This window comes from Diabrotica undecimpunctata, chromosome 9 (genome assembly GCF_040954645.1).
Source record: "Diabrotica undecimpunctata isolate CICGRU chromosome 9, icDiaUnde3, whole genome shotgun sequence".
Lineage (NCBI taxonomy): Eukaryota > Metazoa > Arthropoda > Insecta > Coleoptera > Chrysomelidae > Diabrotica > Diabrotica undecimpunctata.
In genome coordinates, this window is record NC_092811.1 from 41,929,360 (window position 1) to 41,945,224 (window position 15,865).

A 15,865-nucleotide genomic window follows, 5' to 3' on the forward strand; every position below is an offset into this window, starting at 1 on the left:
TAGACATCAAAAAATCACCAATGGAACACCAACAAACTTACAAAGCGGCAAATTTTTCTTGAGAAATTGGGAAAAACACTGATGTAATTACTTATCCTTTCCAGAAAAAATTTACCAAGAACTAAAGACTCACAAGAACAAGTAAAAATTACACGAACAGAAGCGACTAGAGAAGATGGAAATTCTAGTAAACCGTCTATGGACAATCCAACTCCGCCTGCTAAACGAGCACGCTGTAAATTTTTCTCAAAAAACGATAACAAGACTAATATTTTATGTTGTATATAAGTCACAAATATATATTTGTGACTAAAACCTATTCTTTTTATTACCGTCCCAGTTGTAAACTAAATTAAATCTTATAGGTATTTGTTCTTAGGCTTTTTGGGAAAGAAAAAAATGCTTTTATTTTTGTTAATCTGGCTTAATATGCATTAGCAATATAATTTTTGTTTAATTAAGTATAATTTTTTGTTAATAAAGTTTTGTTTACCACCATTAGCTTATTTTATTTCGATTAAGGTCCGTAAACTATAGTTGGGTCATATTGACCCGAACAATACATTTGCATAGTTGACTCGAACGATACAGCAGGATTAAAGTTGTGTGTTTTTACTACATTGGTTTTCCATTTAACACTTTAAATTTGACACCTGGTTCATTTAACCATCTGTTAATAACTGTGTTTTTAAATAATAAATTGATTGCCAGTCAGTTTTTTTCACGCTTCAGTGTAACATTTAAGGCTATACGTACAATTACATATAATTAAATCTGTTTGTACCTGGATTAGGTAATATTTACTATGAATCTTTGCTAATGAATGGAATAGTTCATCTTGTTTTTCTTTTCTCGATTTATCTGACTGAGACCTTCAAGAATTACAGTATGAAAGGGATTTCAATCCATTCCATTGTTTTTCGCTACTTATTGATTTTGACAGTCGTTGATTCTTTTGGATATTATACAAATATACGGATATATATATATATATATATATATATATATATATATATATATATATATATATATATATATATATACGATTAGACATTTATTACATTTAGTATATATTATATCAAAAGCGGAATATTAAAACGCGAATATATGAGTATTTTTGTCAAAATTAATTGTAGCGATATTACAATTTTAATTTAAAATGAAAATCATTAACATTAATTGAACAAATATTTGCATAAAGTTATGAAAATTTATGCAAAAACCAAGGCTTGTAATGTATATGTATAGAAGTCATTGTCGTTTAGAGAATTATATTTCATATTTTATGGAAAACAATGCTTACAATACAAAAATACGCGTAGGTTTATTCAGAACTTTAAAAAGAATACCTTTATTTTAATAAATTTGTCAGTATATAAACATTATTGATAATAATGATCTGAAGCTATTTTCTTGTGGCATGTTAAAGTAGTTACTATTTAAATGGGAATAAGCCACAATTAAAGGTTAAAGTACGTTTATTGACGTTTTAACTTCCACTTCGGAAATCGTTCTCAAAATACAAACACTAATGTTTATATTGTGTGATTTTCGAATAAAACTGGAAATTTGACTATGTTTATTAAAATTTAATGTCTTACACTTACTTGTCTGGCTTACTCTTATCTTTGTAGTTGAAACGTGAATGCTCAAAACATGAACCGTAAATAAATTGGAGGTGTTTGAAATGCGGATCTGCCGGAGAATTGTCAAGATTTCTTTTCGCAAGCTAAAAAGATTTTAAGATACATTTCCAGATACATCGCAGAGCTCAAACGAGGAAGTGCTGCATAGAACAGACAGGTAACGTTTTAACACAGTTGAAGTAAAGTTAGAAAAACATTAGATCACATACTGAGAAATAATAAGCACGAATATGCTCAACTAATACGGAAAAGATTATCGTAGCTTAAAAAAATCCGACAATGGATATAGCTAAATTTTAAACAGCTAATAAGAAAAGCTAAAGACACAGAAGAGTTTGCAATTGTTTGCCTTGAGGAGAAGGCACTTTAAGAAGACGGAAACACTATAAAATAATTAGGCTGTTGGACTGTTTAGTTAAGACCTTTTTTAAGTCATCTACAGCAGGATATGCAAACAAAATCAAAGAAGAGATGTAATGGAGAGAATTTGGATTTAGGAACCACTTCTTTCATTGATTGTAAATAATCTAAATCTTTTCATCGTTTTTTATAAGTTTAAAGAATAAACGACCGAGTCATAAAATTATTTTTCATTGTGTCTCCAGAATAATAAACAATAACAATTAAAATATAAAGTTTTTATACTAATTTATGGTACATTTTTTTATAATTAATAACCGTGATAAATATGTATATCTTACGTTATATTTAAAATTAATTTTAAACAAGAGGTGTTTATAAAAGCTCAGGTTTTTGTAAAAAATACATTACCCATTTAAAAATGACGAATTTTATTGTATTTATCGTAATAAGTTGTCTTTCTGTTGTTGTTCTTCAAGCAGAGAGTAAGTGATTATTTTTTTAAACTAACATATAAAACATTTATCATATAAATTTCGATTAGTGCAAACTGGTATATAAATCTCAAATCTGAGATCAATATCATTTAAACAAATATTTTTTTTATTACAAATTACTAAAGATTAGTTTGTTATCCATAAAATCTGTTAATTTATCTCGCAGAACTTTGCTTCAGACAATAAAAGACCATCATTACCTTTTTAAAACTTGCGTTGTTGTTCACCAGACCATCCAATTATAATATAACAAGGATAATAGGATATATAAAAACTAGATAAAGCTAAAGAAACTATAATACCGTGCACAAAATTACGTTACGTTTGAAATATTAAGCTGACCAAATATAGCTGTTTAGTAAGATGTTATGTATTACATCTCTAAAAACGCAATCCTTGAAAAACTTTCTGAATTTAGGCTTACTGGCAACATATACGTATTTATCAAAAACTTCCTAACATCGTTGAAGGTTTCTGTCAATAACTTTCTTTCTTTTCAACACATTTAACATGATGGAGTTTCTCAAGGTTCAGTTTTAAGCACATACTTATTCATTCTTTTGATTAGCAAGTTAAGTGAAAATATAGCTCCACCAGTCAAACGTATAATATATGCCCATGAGCTAATAATGTACTGTCATGGTAAATCCAACGCAACTTCTATAGTGTATTTTTATGTATGAGAGAGTAATAAAACAATAAATTATGTATGCAAATCCCTAAACTGTTGATACGGGTGACTTAATGAAAAACAGATATTTGTCAACAAGTTTACAGAAGTATATAGGAAAACAATTTTAAATTGACTATGACCACCAGGTATAAAGGTTGGAGCAGAATAGAATACAATAGTTGTGAGGTTTACTAATCCCTAAATAAGGTTGCCAGTGTCGGAGTGATGGAGGTTAACAGGTACTAATGAATTTGCAAGAAATGTAAGATGTTTGTTTTATTGGTTATATATAACCAATAAAAGTTTAATAAGTACCTACCTATTTGCAAAATAAAGTTTAATTCTTTAGATAAAATAAAACGTTTTATTTTATCTGAAATGAGTGCATTCCACGAAGTAAGGGTTTCAACAATCAAACATTTAATTCTTTAATTCCAGGAATCTACGACAGTAATTGACTAGATAATTACCTTCTAAACTTATTCCACAGAAAATGTGATAGTGGGTTTTTCCATTTTGTAGGAAGGTCCAAGTGGCGTATTCAAAATTCTTAACAGTTGACTAAAAGTAGGTACTTCAGTTGCAAGGTGCAGTTTATTGTATATACTAGTGTTATGGAAAATTTGGAAGTGCCGTATAAACGCCGAAAAATTGGTCCTTTAACAGTTAATGAAAAAACATTAATATTTAATTGTTTTAAATCATTTACAGACAAACGTTTATGTGAAAGTGTTGATGAGACCGTTGAGTTAGTTAGCAGTACACTTGGTGTTGGGAAATCTACGATTTACAGAGTTATTAAAGAAGAGAAATGTGGTAGTTTTCAAATGCCACGTAATGCTCCAGGGAAACCAAAATTTCAAATAGAATATCATTTTAAAGAAGGACTTCGACGGAAAGTGCATGAATTCTTCTTTAGACAAGAATTTCCAACATTGGATAAAGTTCTTGTCTCAGTTCGAGATGATAAGGATTACCCAGAAATGAGTCGAAGTACGTTATGGAAACTTTTAAAAGAAATAGGCTTCCGCTGGAAAAAGAATCCCAGAAAGTCTATTTTATTAGAAAGAAGCGATATTGTCATATGGAGAAGACATTTTCTAAGAACCATAAAGGAAATGAGAAACCAAAAAAGAAAAATATTTTATCTTGATGAAACATGGATCAACGAGGCTCATACACCAAATAAATTTTGGCAGGATGAAACTGTTACAAGTCAAAGGCATGCTTTTGTAAATAACTTATCTACTGGTTTAAACCCACCATCAGGAAAGGGACGCAGGCTGATAATAGTACACATTGGCAGTTCAGACGGTTTTGTTGAAGGTGGTTTATTAACTTTTGAATCAACTCGTACCGGTGACTACCATGAAGACATGAACGCTGATGTCTTTCAAGAATGGTTCGAACAAATGATAGATCTTCTTCCTAAGAACTGTGTAATAGTAATGGATAATGCAAGTTATCACTCCAGACTTATAGAAGGACTGCCCACAACCAAGTGGTTAAAAAAAGACTTGCACAATTGGCTGAGTTCAAAAAATATTACGTACCATCCCGGATCTATAAGAAAGGAACTTTATTCGTTGTGTGCCCTTCATAAAGAAAAATTTTAAAAATACGAAATTGATGAAATTGCCAAAAATCGTGGAATGACAGTACTTAGATCCCCACCATATTATTGTGAATTAAACCCGATTGAACTGGTATGGGCACAGATAAAGAGTGAAGTTTCAAGAAAAAATACCACTTTTAAAATTCATGATGTTAAACAGTTGTTTTTGGAGGCCGTAAATAATGTAAAACCTGAAAACTGGGAAAACGCAGTAAATCACACTATTAAAGAAGAGGAAAAAATGTGGAAGCTGGACAATATTACTGATAAAATGATCGAGCCAGTTATTATAAATCTTGGTTCTGAAAGTTCATTTTCTGAATCTGATTTGGATTTGTAACAAGTAGTTGTAATTTTTATATTAATATTTTTATTCATCTATTTAACATACCTTAGACGGTTTTAAAAACTCTTTTTCTCTTTTGTAATTTTTAAAAATTAAAAAAAATGTGAATTTTTTAAAACCCTTTTTAATGTAGGCCAGTCAGTTCTAATATAGTGTGTGATAAAAGAGGTCACTTTTGTTTACATACACATAACACTTTATAACACTAAAATAATTCATTTATTTTTTACAATTATTCAAAGTAATTTTTCAATTAATCTTGAGCACGCCCATGGAGTGGTCGGAGGTACCAGTTAAAATTATGCTAATTACTCTCTCGTTCATAAAAATAAACTATAGTAAGTGTCTACAATTAGGAGTAAATGACCTACAAAACAAAGTAGTTTCTCTAGGATTTACCCTCTCCCACTATAAATTCAAAGTTATTAAGTTTAGTAGAAAAATGAGTTTTTTTAATTCTGAAATCACTATCAACAACTTCAAATTACCGGTTGTTGATAATTACAAAATATTAGGGCTGATATTTGATTCAAGATTAACTTGGAAACAGCACATACAGGAACTTAACGAAGTTTGCCTAAAAAGGTTAAATATAATCAAAACACTCTCACATTATCATTGGTGCGCGAAAGAAACTACGTTACTAAAAGTTTACAGATCACTAATCCGCTCCAAGCTCGACTATGGATGTTACGTCTATATGTCTGGAAATAAACCAATCATAAATTTACTAAATACAGTACACAATACGACTATTCGTATATATATCTTGGAGCATTCCGTTCTAGTCCGGCAGAACGTCTTTACTGTGAAGCTAATGAACCCCCTCTATCGCTTAGGCAAGAAAACTTTCCCTCATATGCTGCTGCAATTTCTTCCAATCTGTCCAATCCAGTATATCATTTAATTACATCATTACATCAACCCCATAACAACCCTTCATGTAACTTAATTATACATTCCTAGTCTGCTACAGCCTTTACTAAAAGACATAAATTTGTCTGAAACCAGAACTCTACCATTCTCCAATAATCCCTATTGGACCAAGATACTCCTACATGATAATATTTCTCTCACCAAATTTAACAAGCAAAATACCAGTAATAGTACATTAAGAATTCTCTTTCTAGAACTTACAAACTAAAATAAATATAACATAGTTCCTTACACTGACGCGTCAAGGACTAAAAGTGGTGTTGGATATTCTGTAACCACTGTACAACACCCTATGAAACTCTCTAAAATATCTCCTTGGTGTAGTATCCACACTGGTGAACTACTAGCTATCTCACATGCTTTCAAATATGCCCAACAATATCCAAACACACACATAGCCGTATGCTCTGATTCACTTTGCTCTATACACTCCGTTAATACTATATCCACCAACCATCCTATCGTCCAAGATACTCATGACACATATCAGCTTCTTATAAACCAAAATACAACTATCACTCTGATATGGGTACCATCCCATATAGGTATTAGTGGTAACGAAAAAGCTGAGTGCCTTATTAAAAAAGCTGCATCAATATACAAATTTGCAACGATCTTAAAGCTAGACTAAAGAAGCTTAATCTATTTACCTGGCAGATTCACTGGAATAAAGTTACTTTAGCGCTGCATGAAATTAAACCCTCAATAAACCTACTTAACTATCCCAGTTTATCTCGAAAAAATATGGCAATCATACGGAGATTGCGTATGGGACATTCCCGTCTAACTCATGGCTACCTGATGACATCATCTCTATAACCAAAATGTCAGCACTGCAATACGACTTTCCGAATCATACATAATACTTATCGAATGCCCTTTTTATGTCAAAATACGCCTACAGTTCGATCTCAGTACTATCTTCAAAGAGGTCCTAAACAGCACAGACCAAATTAACAAGGTTATCAAATTGCTCGAGAAAAGTCAACTGCTCTACAATATATAGATGTTATGCTACATGTTTTTATTATTATTTTTTTAAAACATAATGACGGTATTCTTTACTCCGTTTGGAGTACCTGAAATTGAATTTTCTACAAATTTTGACCATGATGTACGGCAGGTGGAATGCAATTTTTAGATTCCTTTGCCGAGTAATTTATCAAGCTGTTTGCTTTGCAAGTTTTAGAAGGCACAGTGGTAAAAATTTGAATTCATTTTCTCCAGGTAGAAATCGTATGATTTCTCTTTTTTTTATTTTTTTTTATGTTAAATGTTAACTACATTATTTTGTAATTTATATGATATTACCATTTAAATCGTAACTCGTGCTAATGACCATAGATGTCACAGGCACGTTAATTTAAATAAAAAAATTGCCTTTGTTTTTTGAATATACCTAGCACAAATGTTATTTTTAAGGTTATGTTTATATTATTTAAACTGACAATATTTAACAGGCTCTTTTTGTAGACTTTGTGATGTTAGTCTTATATTTTACTTACGATTTTGTTTTTAACTTAATCCGTTATAGTTTCCAAGATTCATCAATATTCAGTACCAGTACCAATTTCTCACACAAACGCAGCCACACACGATATAAACGTATAGAAAAATAAGATTCTTAAAATTTTACGGATTGAAAAATATTAGAAATAAGAGTACTCAAAACTTAATAAAGGAAGAGAAATAATGTACACTACCTAATAAGCAATAAAAATACGTTATGCAAGGAAAAGTTCACGTTAAGACCAATATTGGCATAATACAAATATTCTGGCTAAAGACTTACAGCATAACTAATAAATCAAGTGTAAAACTTATACTCAGAATAAATAAGGTATAGGCAAAATCACTAACAATAAACATTGAATAACTTAGATACAGGTTATACTTGGTATAAGAATTTATTCCAAGATTATACCGACCCACACCCTTGTTTAAGTCTAGTATAACCGTGGTATAACCTATTTTATGAATGTCTAAGTCATCAGTGACAAGAATATATTATTTTTTGTATCGTTTTGTGAGTAGCTATATAATAAAAAAATGTGTTTAAGAGGTGTTGCGGCTATCGAGGAAGTTGATAATTTAATTAACATGATGGAAAATATACGAAAAAGAAAAACTTTCAAAGAAAGAATAAATCCATTTTCAAAATACACTGGCAATTTTTGCAATTTTTTGCAACTTTTTTGCAATTTTAAAATACTCAAACTCAACATATAAGATAACAAATAAAGAAAAAGATATATTTGGTGTCAGTTGTCAGTTTCAAAGAAAAATCAAAATTGACATATTTCACTCAATATGCCGTTGTTCTATGTATTTGTGCAAAAGATTGCGACATTGCCAAACTATTATTTCGGAATAAAGTGGGAATACTTATAACTAACATATACCGAGTTTATTTGTAACAAATTATTTTAGTATTATATTTACCTTATACTTAGGACAACTATTCTAGATATAAATACGGAATAACCTTAGAATACGAGTGTTTTATTAGTAAGACAGTTAGGAGCCTGGTTAGCAAGATCCATTGTGTGTCTATTCAGGACAGCAATAAATAAAACTATTGTTGCCAGAATAATTGCCGATATATATATATATATATATATATATATATATATATATATATATATATATATATATATATATATATATATATATATATATATATCAACGCCTATATGGAACCCAAATCCAAATACGTTTTTTGAGTTTTCAGATTTGAAATACTGTGCCTCTTTTTAATTCTGCTTTATATTTTTTATTTCAGGGATTCCTTTATGCCCTCCCAACTCCACACCAGGATGCAAACCTTGTTGCCCAGATCCAAGTTGCAGCAACCGAAAACCGATATGTCTGTTCGGTATAGTCTGTCCAGATTTGTGTCAATTTCAATGTAGATGTAATCCAGGCTATTTAAAAGATATCAAGGGCAACTGTGTTCTGCCCAATCAGTGCCCTCCATTGGCAGTTGGAAAATAAATGTATAGAAGTAGAAGTTATTAGTTGTGTTTTATATAAATAAACAATAATTGTTTAATAAATTAAACTTATTTTCTTGAATTTTGTATTTTATTTACTTAAAATTACACTTTGAGTTACACATCGACAACTATTTAATTATATACTGTTGTGAATTTATTAAAAGGTTCAATATTTATAACACTTACGGATTTAATTTATTTCTTTATTTATATTAATTTATCTGACAATAATTTATTATATCCGTACGTAACAAATTCGCGAGCGCGGGTCTTGAGAATTAACTGCCCCTCCATATAAAAATGTTGTATTTATATACGAAATCCTGATATACTAGAACAGCATCGAAAGATCGCATTGTCTTGCATCGAAAAATCGAGAAGCATCTAGTTGGATGATTCACCATAATTTGAATATCGATCCTTCGCCAAAATTTCTACAATAAAACAGAATTATTAGTGAATAAAAACATGTTTTAAAGGTTAAAACTATGACTCATATTTTTACGTAACATTGCCCCCCTCTCAAAAGATGGTTCCTCCTGGAACCTTGTTGGGACTAGAACTGGAACGGTATGCTGGTATCGGCAACTGGACCCTCTTTTACAACTTCCAGTTGTATAAAAATGACAAGGGACGGTTTTCTCTCCGCACCAGTAACTATGCGGATTGCAACAGACTAACACCTGGACTTCGGTGTCTTTAAAGATCTCTTCCACCATATTTCGGATAACCCTCCAATCTAATTGGCGGCACTCCAACTTTGGCATGGCTAACTTTTGCACGTCGGACTCCAGTACGTGCTCTCTCAATTGAAGTAAGGCTTCCCATACATCTCGGTAGGTAGGTTGGTCACGGGCAGTGTCTTTTGTTACCAGGTAGAAAAGGTAACGTGATGCATCTTGGAGTTTCAAGGTTTTACCGGGAGCTGGCACTTGGCATTGAAGTTCTGCAACTCGACCAAACTTCCTTCGAAAGACGGATGCCAACCCTGGTGCGTCTTTGATACTGGCCGGGATGGTAAGGGCCAGCGAGTAGTCATCGGGGAGCGCGAGTAGATCTTGCTTTTCTTCAGTGGTAACACCATGTCTCGCTTTACCGGTACCTCCATAGGCACCCATGAATTCCTCAAACGTGAGGTCAGACACATCTTGTACTTGGTTTACTTCCACTTCTTCATCTACGTCGTGGTCACCTTCGAAAGACGCCAGCCGGTTATGGTGTACTATCATCGGCTTTCCCCTCGGAATATTGCTTATTCGGTAGATGACATCGTTGATCTTCTCCATGATGAGGTATGGACCTTCCCAAAACTGCTGCAATTTGGGAGAACAACCTTTTCGCTTCTTGGGATTATACAGCCATACTTTGTCGTTCTTCTTAAAGCAACCCTTTTCGGCTTGTGTATCGTACCGTTTCTTCATTCGGTCGCTAGCGATCTGAAGGTGGGAACGGACCAACTCATGTACATCGTCCATTCTTCTTCGTAATTCGATCACATAATCCTCACCTGCTACATCTTCTCCAGGTCGACACCCAAACTCTAGATCACAAGGTAGTCGCATTTCGCGTCCGAATAGGAATTTGGCTGGTGTCTGGCCTGTTGATTCGTTAACAGCAGATCTGTAGGCCATTGTGAAGAACGGAAGGTATTGGTCCCAGTCTCGCTGATGATCGGACACCATCTTTGTCAATTATTTGCCAACTGTCCTATTCATCCGTTCTACCATACCATCAGATTGCGGATGATATGCTGTAGTTCTTGTTTTCTTCATGCCTAGTCTATCACATATTCCTTGGAATAGATCGCTTTCGAAGTTCCTGCCTTGGTCACTATGTATCTCCAAAGTCACTCCAAATCGGCTGATATATTCTTGGATCAACTTATCTGCAACGGTGGCGGCCTTCTGGTCGGGAAGTGCGTAAATCTCGACCCACTTAGTAAAGTAATCCATTATTACCAGCATGTACTTGCCTCCATTTTCACTTTCTGGAAATGGCCCAGCGATGTCCAAAGCTATTCTTTCAAACGGGCTTCCAACATTATATTGTCTCATAGGAGCTCTCCTTTTTCGGTAAGGCCCGTTACTCGTGGCACAAATAGTACATTTCTTACACCAGTCTTTTACATCGTCGGAACTGTTCATCCAATAAAACCGTTCCCGAATTCGCTGAAGGATTTTCCTTACACCAAAATGCCCTCCCGATGGACTGTCGTGTAACTGACGAAGTACTTCGGCTATTCTGCTCTTTGGGATCACCAACTGTCTTCTCTTCTCTGAACCGTCATCATTTTCCAGGACTCGTTTGAGAAGGCATCTTCGATGATAAATGAGTCCCACTGGGCCCAATACGTCTTAACTACTGAGCATAGGTTTGATATTTCCTGCCAAGGTGGTCGACGGTTTTCCTCTTTCCATTTTCGGATTTTCTGTATAACTGGATCTCTCTCTTGTTCTTCCCTTATCTTAGTAGGCGTCCAGTCGTCGTTGACAATCGTCGTTCTTAGCACTGCTGCTTCCTTGGATTCCGTTTTGTTGCAGTGGGAACACTCTGCTGGGCATGGCCTTCTGGAAAGAGAATCAGCGTTTCTGTGGCTAACTCCGGCTCGGTGCTCAATCTTAAAATCGTATTCTTGGAGTCGTTCGATCCACCTGGCTATCTGACCCTCTGGATTCTTAAACTGCATCAACCACTTAAGGGCGGCATGGTCGGTTCGGATTAGAAACTTTCTGCCATAGATGTATTGATAGAAGTGCTCTACTGATTTAACTACTGCTAGAAGTTCTCTTCTCGTGACGCAATAATTCCGCTCAGGTTTTGAAAGAACTTTACTAAAATATCCGAGGACTCGTTCCTGTCCTCCTTGAATCTGAGACAGCACTCCTCCAATTCCCACATTACTTGCATCCGTATCTAAGATGAACTCTCCTTCTGGCAGTGGATACCCCAAAATTGGTGCTGTTATTAAATGCTTTTTCAACGTTTCAAAGGCATTTTGGCAGTCTATATCCCAGCGGTATTCTCTTGCTTCCTCTGTAAGTCGCGTTAATGGCTTAGCGATATCTGCAAACTTCTTAATAAACCTCCGGTAGTAGGTACATAGTCCAAGAAAACTTCTCACTTGATGTTTGTCAGTTGGTTTTGGCCATTCCTTAATGGAATCGATTTTTCCCTTATCCACGGCCACTCCTTCTTTACTGACTATATGACCCAGATAATTGACTTTACCTTGAAATAGCTGGCACTTCTTGGGGTTTAGCATCAATTGGGCAGCTTTAAGTCGATTAAAAACGTTTTCTAAATTCCTCAAATGATCTTCGAATGTCTCCCCCAAGACGATTATGTCATCTAAATAAACCAGGCATGTTTTCCAAGATAACCCTCTCAACACATTTTCCATAAGCCTCTCAAATGTCGCAGGAGCATTACAAAGTCCAAATGGCATAACGTTGAATTGCCACAATCCAGATCCTGTGGTGAAGGCTGTCTTTTCTTTATCGACTGGGTCCATTTCTACCTGCCAGTATCCAGACTTCAAATCTAAAGTAGAAAATAATTTACTTCCAGCCAATGTGTCCAATGTGTCATCGATCCGAGGTAGAGGATAACTATCTTTCTTGGTAACGTTGTTCAGCAAACGGTAATCCACACAGAACCTCGTCGTTCCGTCTTTCTTCTTAACCAGGACCACCGGAGAGACCCATGGGCTCGTAGAAGGTTCTATCACCCCGTCTTTCTTCATTTCCTGAACAATCGTTTCAGCTTCCTCTCTTTTCGCCTGTGGTAATCGTCGAGCTGTTTGACGAATTGGCTTAGCATTACCAGTATCAATTTTATGCTTAACAACCGTAGTTCTTCCCGTCTTTCCTCCTTTCGGTACGAAAATATCACGATACTGCCGAAGAAATTCCCTTAATTTCCTTTTCTCCATCTGATTTAGAGACTGTCCTGCAACTGCAACCATTTGGTCGAATTTGTCGTTGGAATTATCAGATGTTGTCGCCTGACGGATTATGGATGTCACAGGTACACAAGTCCCTACTTTTGTCTCTTTCTTTATGGTCACTGGGTAGTCGTTGACATTGATAAGTCTCACAGGAATTTCCTTAGCCGAAGTCACCAATTCCTTTCCAATTATGATTCCACGGCCAACCTCCTCATCGTGGTTCCAAGGCTCCATCATAACAGGTCTCCCTTCGTCCACAAATCCCTGTAGCCGCGCTACTATGATCGTTTCGCTTCTCGCAGGCACGACTGTATCTTCTGTAATGGCTGCTTGCACAGTGTTGTCATTATGTGGATGGAGAAATACCTCCTCGCTGCCAACTTTGATTACTTTATTCTTAAAATCCAATTGGAATCCAATATTCATTACGTCCATTCCTAATATAACATCCTCTTCGATGTCAGCAACTATAACAGTATGGACAAACTTTTCTGCTCCAATTCCCAATTGTACCTGGATTTCTCCATGAATGTTGGCATTTTCACCTGTAGCGGTCCGAAGTCGCAACCTCGTTGGTAACAGTTTCTTACGGCTGTTTATAACTGTTGGACGTATAATGGTTCTGGTCGCTCCGGTATCCACCAACAACGTATGTCTTTTACCATTTATTTCTCCATCTACATATACACTATCTTCACGACATTTCAAAGAAGCTATTAGTATGAGAGGGTCTTTGGAAAAGTTCTGGGTCGAGGCTGCCCCCCTAAGGCTGACCCGTTCTAGTTTTCCTGATGGTGAGTTTTTTGATTTGCGTCGTACCTAGGGTGCTTACAGGAGCTTCGTACGTGTCCTATTTCGCCACAATTCCAGCATCTGATGGTCTTCGTTTTCTTGTATGTCATGCTTTTTATCATTTTAACGAGCTGGTCAAGTTTATCTTCATCTCCTTCCTCTTTTACAGTCCTAACTTTACTGTACCCGAAAGAGGCCCGCGTAGCTGACTCGTATTCGAGGGCGGCGGATAAGACATCAACCAGCGTCTTGTGACGAGCTAATCGTAGTGTTCTCTGCATTTCATGATCACGAAGACCATCAATAAACGTTTGAACGGCCAATTTTTCCATCATGTCTTCGGGAGCTGTTGGATAAGCATATCGTACTAATCTGGCAATATCTACCTCATATTCTTGAAGAGCCTCATCTTTCTTCTGTCTACGATTTTTAAGCTGCGACTGATATACATGCTCCAAATGTTCGTGGCCATATCGCATATTTAACCTCTTCTTCAGTTGTTCGAAATCATCGGTCTCCTCTACGGCTATGGTCTGAAGCACATCTAAGGCATCTCCTCGAAGAGCGATAGTCAGGTTTACCGCCTTTTCTTTTTCAGACCATCCATTTGCTCTTGCGGCTGATTCGAACTGTTTCATGTAGTTGTTCCATGACGATTTTCCATCGAAAGTTGGGACTTTAACATGAATAGAACCTCCACTTCCTTCAAATTTCGGCCGTGTCTCCAACTTACATTTCGTCTCGTCTTCTTTTATCTCCACTGTAATCGGATTGTTACCTCTCTCTGCTGTCCCTGTTTCCTCCATCTTCCTTTCCATTTCTTTCATCTTTTCTTCGAAGGCCAACATATCGGCAGCAACTTGATTTTTTAACGAAGATATTCTATCGTCGAGGGCAGACATCTCAGAAGTGACTTTAGAGATTTCCGAAGAGATGTTAGCAGAGACTTTGCTTTCCAGCGAAGAAATCCCGTTAGAAACTTTGTCTTCCAACGAAGCGATGTCGCCGGAAACTTTGGCTACATCACCAGAAACTTTGGCTACATCAGAAGAAACTTTCGAAATATCGTCAGAAACTTTGTTCTCTAATGATGCGATGCCACCAGAAACTTTCGAAATATCGCCAGAAACTTTGTTCTCCAATGATGCGATGTCGCCGGAAACTTTCGAAATCGACGAGAGGACAGCATCTTCAAATATATAGGTCTCTGGATCTAGTCCTTCTTCTAGTAAAGCGTTCTTTAGTCGTTGGACTAACTCAGCCTTTTTTCCGGTAGAAGCTAATTCTCTGTCTTCAAGATGTCTTCTTAAATTAGTCACTGTCAGCTCATAAATCGTAGCCATTTTCACAATTTATTTTATATTCACTTGTAATTTATTTTCGCAATTTATCTTAAGTATTCCACTGTTCTGACACCATTTGTTGTGAATTTATTAAAAGGTTCAATATTTATAACACTTACGGATTTAATTTATTTCTTTATTTATATTAACTTATCTGACAATAATTTATTATATCCGTACGTAACAAATTCGCGAGCGCGGGTCTTGAGAATTAACTGCCCCTCCATATAAAAATGTTGTATTTATATACGAAATCCTGATATACTAGAACAGCATCGAAAGATCGCATTGTCTTGCATCGAAAAATCGAGAAGCATCTAGTTGGATGATTCACCATAATTTGAATATCGATCCTTCGCCAAAATTTCTACAATAAAACAGAATTATTAGTGAATAAAAACATGTTTTAAAGGTTAAAACTATGACTCATATTTTTACGTAACAATACATAATATTTTTAATGTAAATAAATCGAATCGTTCTGGACGTTACTCTCTTATTAACCATGCGTGTTTGATGTAGATTTTATGATTTTATGTAACAACAAAACACTGAAAACTTTTAACTAAAATTTATTTTAAATTCTTATCACTACAGCTGTTTCGGCTGATTGCCTTTCTCAAGTGATCTGTTTTTGGCATGGTTTTACACTTTATAGTCTCTAATGAAATAGGTTGAGGAGGGGAGAACTGTTTGTCTCAAGCTGGTCATTCAG